Here is a 10430-nt window from a genome sequence, read left to right on the forward strand (position 1 = left end):
TATTTTATGCGGAAAATAGAATTGATTCGGTATTTAACATTTTATGGATATTCCGAGATGAAGATGACAATATTAAGAAAACAATTGATATAATATGTACTGTGCGAGAGCGCCAGTTTTATAAAGAAGGCATCAGTGAAGAATTAATAGATAAAATTTTTCATTTGAAAGCGATATACAAGGATAAAATTGGTGAATCTCAACTTTCTCCAATAGATTTGCTTAATAAAATTAAACATCTCATTGAATTGTTATTGCGTTAATAATATTTGGCACATTACCAGTGACAGTCGCAGAAGCAGAAATTTCCTTTAGTTTTTTTTTCGCATAAAAAATACTACGAGGTAATGATGAAATAGGATCGGTTAGCTGCCTATCAAGTTTGTGAATTGAGAATGATTTGGCAAAATCATGCAATTTTTCGAAAATTAGAGACATTTTTGCCAATCAGAAATCTCGAAAAGCACCTGTATTATAAATATTTCCTCTATTATAAATATAACCAAAATTTAATAAAATTTATATTTGACATGTTTCTTTTTATTTATTATTAATAATTTTATTTATATGAAAATTAAAAAAAAATTTCGCTCTTCACTTTTTGCCGGGGCCCCGCCCTTCAATTTTTACCGGGGCCCGCTCATCCCTCTCGGCGGCCCTGGAAGCTACCCTTGCCTAAAATTTGGGCACGGTACTCAAAGGAGAAGAAGTGACATATTTGGCTTTTCTTATTTCGTCCATTAGCCTCAGGATCTCAACTGCCGTGCATAATTTTTTCTTGATTAATTTACCATACTACTACCAGTGGAACGTGGACCGTCTGCTCCCGGTTAGACTTAGCAGATGTGAAGCTGTTTCGAAATCTTTTATTTACTAAAATATAATCTATTCGATTTCTAACGCTTCTCCCGGGTTTGTCTTTAGGGTATTTCCAAGAAGATGACGCCAATGAATAAATATAATTATCTCAGTGGTTTGTTATTAAAGTTCACAAATATCGGTTCGCTAAACTCAGACACAACTGGCTAGTGATTTTAGTAGGTAATTTTTTTGTTTTTTTCCAATTTTGCCAAAATTGGCAAAATTACTAACTATTTAGTAATTATTACCTACTTAGTAATTTTTTTTTCCAATTTTACCAAATTGGCAAAATTACTAAAATCACTAGCCAGTTGTGTCTGAGTTGGAGACTATACCAACTAATTGTAATACTGACTATTATAATATATGTAAGGTAGGTTGGATGATAATATTATTAGAAACTGATTAACTGTTGCAGAAAACATAATAGTAGGGGAGGAAGGTATGGTAGGTTTCCTGAGTTCCTCTAAATTTGCAGTTACTCGAGCGTTATGGGTTGCGAAGAGTAGGTTCTAAAACCAAAAAAAGTTAAGTTTTTCATAAAGTGGGGGGCTTTCCATTTTTTAATTTAATTTTCCATTTCCAACAATTGTTTTTTTCGATTACAGCGCCATCTATCCATAATTAGAAAAAATGTCTCAAATAAAAGATACTTATTTTTACGTAAGGAATCCAAATCTGTAATAAAAAATGGGGGCTCCTATTTAAGATTTTAAAGTAACCCCCTCCCCAACCCACCTCCGTGGGGGGTCGTGTTTGGTGTCATTCGATAGATTTTTCAAAAATATTAAATACGTGTATTTTTCACTTTTTCGATCTGATGTTTATTTCGCGAAATATCGCGAGGTTCTTATTTAAACTTTTAAATTTATCCCCCACCCCTCTCGTTGGTTATCATTCGATAGATTTTTGAAAAATATTGAACACGTATTTTTTAGTTTTTCGATCTGACGTTCATTTCGCGAAATATTCGCTTTTTTGTGAAACTTTGTGGCTCACCCATTTCCGTACGCCCCGCTCAAATCGTTAGATTTTTGAAATATAAACTGTTTTGCATGTACCTAACTTACATTATATCTTATTCTGACGATTTCGAGTTTTTCTAAGGATAGATTTTTTTAGGACCCCTTTAACGAACTACCTTGTATTAAGAGCCAATATATTTTCCTCCTCTTATTTAATTTCGTGTATTTTTCTTTCTATGTCTTTTATAAGCCGATAAAATCAAAGCCTTTGCAAAAGAATAATAAGCCAACGGTGGCAAATTTTTACAGACACCTCAAAAAAATGGATTTTGTGGTGGACATTAGAAATCGTCACTGGATAACGTGAAACAAAAAATTCAAAAAGATTTTATTAGCTTATGAGTTTCTCGAGGTAACGCTGTCGAATTTTTTTTATTTGTAACGATTTTTGAGTTTTTGGTATCATTCGGAAGTAAAAAAAAAACGAAATTCTTTGTAACAAAAAGGTGAAAATCAACATATTTATAATTGCTAAACAGAAAATAAATAAATACCTCACGAAATGTCTAAAGAAAATCTAAAAAAAATTTTAGGTGGATCGTTCGAGTAGATTTTGAGTTACAACGTCCACCGCCTTTGAAAAAGCAGTTTTGAGAAAAACCCGTTTAAAGTTTTGACAACTTTGTCTTCTTATTTGTCTGTCAAATAGTAAAGTGATGCACATTTAAATATGTTTTTGAATCGTGGAGTAATCTACAAAAGATAAGGGGAAACTTTGTTGAACGTTTCTCATTACGCTCAAGCGTGCTGGCGTGAAACCGTCGCAAAGCGAGTAGAAGGTAGGGATATTCAACATTCTGCATCTCTGGTAATTTTACTCCGATCAATCTGGAATTTACAGAGAGTATTCTTTAGAGAGAGTATTAAAAATAATAAAAAAAAAATTAAAAATTGCAAACCATAACCCCTCCCCCCTTAACTCTCTTAAGGCGGTGCTTAGATTCTTACGTAAACAACGGTGCGGGGTGCATTAGCACCCCTTCTGTATATTCATTTTTGTATATGTTAACGTCGTGAAATTGATATGAAAGATAATTAGGACTTGTTTTTTATACTTTGAAACATAATTTTACAAACAAAGTACTCATTTTTTCTTAAAAAAAATTATTATCGTTGCAAGACAAACACATGAAATTTTTCACAGAGTGAGCAACACAAAGTTTTTACACACAATACAGTTATGCCGGGTCTTTCGGTCTTTTTTCTCTGACATAAGTAACACCGACCTTGTCCCGTAGCTCTGTTAATTCCAGGTGGAACATCAGAAACGTCTAATTCAGGATATGAAATTTTCATCATTGGCACCTTACAGTCATTTTTCCAAAAAAGCACGTTTTTATAAAGAGTTTTAAATGCTGTAATGGATGGAATGCGTTTAGAATTGAATTTAATGCGAATAAAAAAATTGACAAAAATCAAAAAAAATTATTAAAAAAGATAGGTGAAAAAAACGAGGTCTGGGGTGCAGCTGCACCCCGCACCGCCTTACGAGGGTTAAGAGAAATATATTTTAAAGAGACGAGAATCATGTAAAACTTGTGCTTAAAAATCTAAGCATATTTTAAGTTTAGAAGGCGTTTAAACAAACTAACCATATACTTACTCTCGTAAATGACCGTGGTTGCAAAATGCAAACAGTTCAGTTACAAACAGTATTTAATTTGATACAATAAAAAATCAACCCCGATATTTGGGAAGCACCAGAACTATCTACCTACTCGAAAGAAAAGTCGGAACTAAAGTAAGTCAAAAATGATTTAATAATTCCGAGTACATGTTTTTTCGCTAGCTAAAACCTTATTTTAGCGAAATGTAAAAATCTACGTTCCGTCCAAACATCTATTAAAAGTGGCCTAGAGAATAAAATTAAACTAGTGGACAGCCCATAAACAACTTTTTTAATACAACAATAGACTTTTCTTTAGAAAGAATTATTACTCATCCCTTATAGAATTACATTTTTGGGGGTTTCGCAGTCAACACACATCTCTATACGTTTCCGATTTCAATATAAATTCCAGAAGTGCTTTGTAGTTCACTCCCTTGTGCCCTTATGTGTGAGGTTCTATAGATACACACGCACACAAATATCAAGGCACAACGGGTGGATGGATGACGTGTGCTATAACATTCAATTCTGAGTTCCTCTATTTCCGCGATCTCCCGTGCCTGGTATGCCTTTTCCGTCGCTATCGGTCTATATAATCCGCTAACTGCTAAATACGACGAACTTTGAATACAGTGAAGCGGAAAAAATGGGGAAGAATATACAGTGAACAACGGGTTTGCTGTTTAACAAATTATATACGATGATGACTAATTCATTTTATATTTTGTATATCTTTTATCTTTTGTACATTTATTTATTACAAAGAAAGTAGTTGTATATGCTTTAGTGGACTGTATATTTAACTTATTTGGTCGTACAAAAACGCATACGCATACGAATTAGATTTTTATTTAAACACAAACTTTCAAAAAGATATAATATGACCGTATTGGCACGTGGTCGGTGATGAAGTCTTCTCTCTTGAAGTTCGGGTAATAAGCTGTGTTGCAGTAGTATAGTGTTGTTAGATCTTATTTTTATCATCATCATCAATCAATCAATTAGCCAAACGCGTCCACTGCTAGACAAAGGTCTCCCTCAGTTCTTTCCAGTGTTCTCTACACTGGGCCGCTTGTAGCCAGTTCCTCGCTACTCTTTTGATGTCGTCGATCCATCTAGTCGGTGGTCGTCCTCGGTATCTTTTATAGTTTCTGGACCTACATTCCATGGTTCGTCTTGTCCACCGTGCATCTTGTGTTCTAGCTAAGTACCCTGCCCAGTTCCACTTAAGCGTTGTGATTCTTTCGATGACGTCGTGAATTCCTGATCTTTGCCTGATTTGTTGGTTTTTTATACGGTCTCGAAGGCTCACGTCCAACATTGCACGTTCCATGGCTCGTTGTGTAACTCTGAGTTTATTTGCGGATTTTTGCGTTAGTGGTAAAGTCTTTACTCTGTAAGTTTGCACAGATCAAACACATTAATTATAAACCTTTTGCTTGAGACACATATGGGAATTGAACTTTTTAGAATATGGCTTTGTTTGCCAAATGCTGCCCATATCAGGCCTATTCGCCTCTGTATTTCATGTGTTTGATTGTCTCTGCTTATTTTGACCTCGTGTCCCAGATATTTGTAAAGCCTATCCCAGATATGTAATTTGAGTTGCCTTTCACCTCTCTCAATGTGATGACCTAATTATTACCTAGAAACCCACACGTGGGGGTCATATGTTACCGTAGGGGCTTATCCATATGGATTATATCCATCATTTGGATTCCACAATTTATTTAATCATATAAGATATTTTATCAACTTTTAAAAGGTTTTTACCATTGTATTTTTGGGTGGCTCAGCATGTTAGGCTTGTAACACTGATTATGCTCTTTTTAGAGAGCGAAAACGTTTTGTTGTGATATTTGTGGCCCTTTTAAGGGTTTTAAAATAAGTATACCTTTTACCAACAAAAAGTTTTCATTAAAACTTGTAATTAATGGTATACAGCCAGCTACAGGAAATTCTTCTTTGTGAATATTTGTCAATGTGTGTTTGTTGTAGGTAGTATTGTCAGTAGTAGTTATATTATTTCCACTCATTACGAGATTTGTCATAAGTTTAGTTTTCTGAAAGTTTTTAATCCTGCTCTCTCAGAGTAAGTTTTAAGCGAATGTATCATAGAAATTGTATCTTGTAAGTTATATGCGAATAATACAACATCATCTGCAGACCTCAGATGATTTAATCTTTCTCCATCTATATTGATTGAGAAAGATTTGTATAAGTAAAGATTATTTTATTCAGTGTACCAATATTTGTGTAATAATATTAATAGTTTTGTTTTAATTCTCATCTAGCAATTTTTAGGCTCAGTCCTACACTTCAATCTTCTATTTATTTATTGTAACGCTTTGGTTAGAAACGTGTTAAAAATCCGGTAGAGTATACCCAGTCCAGTTTTCGTTTATTTTATTAAATTCTATAAAAATATTCAGTATATGACTTTCACTTTTGTAAAAGTGAGGCGCGATCCATCAAATGAAAGATAATAAAGCGGCTGGCCTGGACGACATACGAACAGAGCAAATAAAGAACTTTGGACTAAAAACCGTAGAGTGGCTCGTAAAAATGATGAATTGCTGCATCCGTACATTACAAATCCCCAAAATCTGGTGAAAAGCTAGAGTGGTAGCCCTCTTAAAACCAGGGAAGGATCCGGCGGATACAAAGAGTTTTAGACCTGTATCTCTCTTGTGCCACCTTTTCAAGGCCTTTGAAAGAATGATACTGAACCGGATTGCAGAATATGTGGAGACTAAAATTATTCCAGAACAAGCAGGATTCAGGCCCGGAAAGTGCTGCTGCAGTCAAATTCTTAATCTCACCCAACATATTGAAGATGGTTTTGAACGGAAGGAAATAACAGGAGTAGCGTTCATAGACCTAACTGCCGCCTATGATACAGTTAACCATCAACGGCTACTCGCAAAACTCTACGAAACTACAAAGGATTTCCGACTAACAAGGTTAGTGAAATGTCTCCTCCAGAATAGACGCTTCTACGTAACGCTCCAGTCCAAGAACAGTCGGTGGAGGGACCAAAAAAATGGGCTACCACAGGGAAGTGTCCTCGCGCCGATTCTATACAACATATACACCAACGACCAACCCATACACCAACAAACAAGGCAATTTATTTACGCTGATGATACAGCGGTGGCAGCTCAGGGAAGAACCTTCAATGAAGTCGAAGTGAAACTGACAGATGCCCTGGGAGACTTAGCTCTATACTATGATAAAAACCATCTGAAACCCAATCCCACAAAAACCCAGGTATGTGCTTTCCACCTGAGAAACAAGCATGCCCGAAGGTCGCTGGAGGTGGAATGGCGTGGTCAGATGCTGGAACACAACAAGACGCCAAAATACTTTGGCGTCCGTCTGGATAGAACTCTGTCTTACCGATACCACTGTCAAGATGTCAAGAAGAAAGTAAGTGCCAGAAATAATATCATCCGCAAGCTAACTAATACAAAATGGGGAGCACAACCACACACTCTCCGCACTTCTGCCTTGTCATTATGTTTTTCGGCCGCGGAGTTTGGAGCACCAGTATGGGCAAACTCCGCTCACGCAAAGAACGTCGACGTGGCTCTAAATGAAACGGTCCGTATAATATCGGGTTGCCTGAAACCGACACTTATCGAAGAGGTATACCCCATTGCTGGAATTGCTCCACCACCTATCAGGAGGAAGGTCACGTCAGAGGTAGAACGGAAAAAGCAGGAGACGGACCGAAGACACCCCTTATATGACCACCAAACTCAGCCAAGCAGACTAAGATCTCGGAAAAGCTTCCTGAAAACATCAAGATCCATCCCCGAAGCGCCAGAGACGCGCCGAATACACCTATGGCAAGCGTCAGCTACCGCGACACATTTTCCTCCCTCGGAGGAAATGGCTGCTGGACACAATTTACCGTATCCGACTTGGAAAGCGCTAAACAGACTAATAACCGGCGTTTCACGTTGTGCTAGTAACCTGAAAAAATGGGGATACCAGGAGGACGATTCCTGCGACTGTGGCGCGGTTCAGACCAGCCGGCATCTACTATCATGCACAGAGATGAGAGAGACCTGCACAGAACAAGACTTAATTATAGCAAATGACAGGGCCATCTATGTGGCCAACCATTGGAAATACAGAATTTAAAGTTGTTGGTGTTCCGGACACGGAAAGTAAGTAAGTAAGTACTTTTGTAAAAAGTTACCAAGAAAAACTTTTTGGCCGTGCTAATAAAGTTCCCCTTATATTTTGACCAATTTGCCGTTGGCTTTTGTTTGCAAATATTCAATATTATCCGTTTAAAGCATTTGCCGCTTTAGTACTATCATACAATACCGTATCGTCTGTTTATTCTGTATTACCCCTTTATAGCCTATACCTAAATGCCACCAAAATTACCTATACCTAATATACCTATAGCCTATACCTAAATGCCATTAGGTCAAGTAAACCTATTCTGACCACAAAGAAAATATCAAGTACCGCTACTTTTATCTATTTTTTTATAAAAAAGCATACACTCATTTCAAACATTTGAAAACAATGGGGCACTTTTTTGAAGAGCTGTTTTCTTTCCTATTTCTTTTTTGTTGTTTTTCATCTATTCTTTCTTGTGTTTCTCACCTCTGTGAACAACCCCGCTCATAATCTACAAGGTCTGAGCAACGGTACCTTGGAGCATATAGTCAGTGTTCTAAGTTTACTTCTTAGTAAGGTACGGGTATTGTACAGGTTTCTCAACTTTTCTAACATTTGGTCTACAGCACCACCTATATTTTTGTGTTGTCTATCAAACACAGACTCAAGACTCAATATTTAGTTTAAATTTTGCTCATTCTGGTTGGTCAAAAAAGATATGTGTATTTTAATGAAGGAGATACGATCTTTTTGTATGACTTTCATTTACGTTAATGGTATTAAATATGTTCTAATTGTTTTTTAGATTTGCATGCTACAAAAAAGTTAGAAGTCTTTCAGTTCTAGTGTGTATAATAAAGTAGTTGAAGGATAAACTGATAGAATACAGTATCGAAAGACCCTACAGAATACTTGGACATGACGAAAGTCTTTGCTGAAAATCTAACGACTGTCAATGCTAAAATCTTACTTCCTGTCTATTCGGAATTATCTTTAACTTATTGATCTCAAATTCAGTAGAATATTTTCTTGGATCAAGAGGATTTTCTTTCAAGAGGATTTTCGGATAGACAGACTGACAATAACACGATATTAGCTATTTGTAGAGTGCCATATGGTTCTTCGAAATCACTTTGATGTTACACCAGTCTCTAACATTATGTGTTGTATGAAACGACAGAAGTTTAGCAGTCTCCTTGACAAGTTCCTTAAAGCCTTCATTCATTCGTTAGCTAACATTCCTTAACCAGAAATGTTTTTTTCCTGAGCCTCAGCGCCTCTAAAAATTCCTTGCAAAATTAGTTTGGAAAATTCATCCGTTCAAACTGCAATTTAGATGGCCAATGTAGTTAAAATAAAATTTTAACAAATCCAATCAACCGTGCAGAAGAAAGCCAAAGAGGCCACAACGTAATGACGGAATCTCATGGAATGTGGCGTCGCACCCTTCGCCAGTTCACATAGAAAATTAATAAAAGTGAAAAGAAAAGAGACCATATTACTCTAAAATTAGTCCCACGGAACATTTCTATGGAACGCTTCCACTCGAGTATCGAGGGTACAACACCAGTGTTGTTGTAAGAAATATTATTAAGTTGGTTAATTCATGCAATGATAAAAATTCCAATACAACGTCGTTAGACCACTCCACAGTAAATTTGAACCCTGTTCATTTACCGACCAACGATGGGAGACTTCGCGCTGATTCACGCCCTCAATAAATAGAGGGTTCGGAGCAAGTCCAAGAAATGTGAATCACAAATTTTGAGGGAAATAACACTATATTTCACGTTGCGTTAATTCCCGTCGTTAGTTTTTATTTTTTTCTGTTACATATTTGTTATTTCTCCGATCGTGCCACGCCAAGTTTCGTTAGATCCCAGCTTAAGAATCTTTATAACTATTTGCCAAACAAATAAAATCACAAAAGGACACTTAAAATAGACAGAAAAATAAAGAGATTATTTAGGACAGACCATTACGGTTTTCAAGATAACTTTGCATTATGATTATTCTCTTAAATTGGGGTTAATAAACAATTACAGAAGCAGGGAAGTATATAATATTCTGTGCTTATATTTTATCCTCATCATGTTTAAACAAATGGTAATTGGTCCCTACTTTACCTTACCAGCAGTAACACATGTTTCGACGCAAAACGGAACGAGCTGAATAATTTTACAATATTTAAATGTAACTCGTTTAATTTGTAGCACGTTCCATCTTCAAACCTTTCCACCCTCCGTCCATACCATCAAACTTTACCCATTACAAATAAAACACCAAATTTCATTTGACTTTATAACGAGCCCAAATAAAAATTCCTCTTGCTCGCCCGGCGCATTAATTTAAATAAATTTTAATATATTCAAGTGCAATATGGATGATGTTGGATGCATTTAACTAAGTTAATGAAATTTAATTCAACACGCGGAGCCATATGGAATTGAAACATTCATTTTAACTCCTACGGTAATAGTACGGATAAATTTAATTAGAAAAAAAATTGGACATGCAAGCAATTAAGAGCAAATTGCTTCGATATTGATAAAATTATTATAAAATATACAAAAATAAAAGTTTGACAAAAAATACTTTGATAGTTTTAATTTGTAGCACGTTTGTAACAAAATTATGTAAAAGTGTCACGAGGGCAAAACAAATCGATCATTTTTAAGAGCTCGAGAGTAATTCGGTAAGATTATTTCATGATTAAAACTGTGTTTTTAAGTAATTTTAACTAATATTTTATTGATATCTTCATCTAAATATTCGCTAAACCTGTTTCTTGGTGT

At 35.7% G+C, this 10430-nt stretch overlaps 1 non-coding gene across 1 annotated transcript; it reads left to right on the forward strand.

The window, feature by feature from the left end:
• Positions 1 to 8796: 8796 nt before the first annotated feature.
• LOC114325471 (U6atac minor spliceosomal RNA) lies at positions 8797 to 8897 on the forward strand. Its single transcript, XR_003651680.1, has one exon. It is a non-coding gene; the product is annotated as a U6atac minor spliceosomal RNA (small nuclear RNA).
• Positions 8898 to 10430: the final 1533 nt, after the last annotated feature.

This window comes from Diabrotica virgifera, chromosome 1 (assembly GCF_917563875.1).
Source record: "Diabrotica virgifera virgifera chromosome 1, PGI_DIABVI_V3a".
NCBI lineage: Eukaryota > Metazoa > Arthropoda > Insecta > Coleoptera > Chrysomelidae > Diabrotica > Diabrotica virgifera.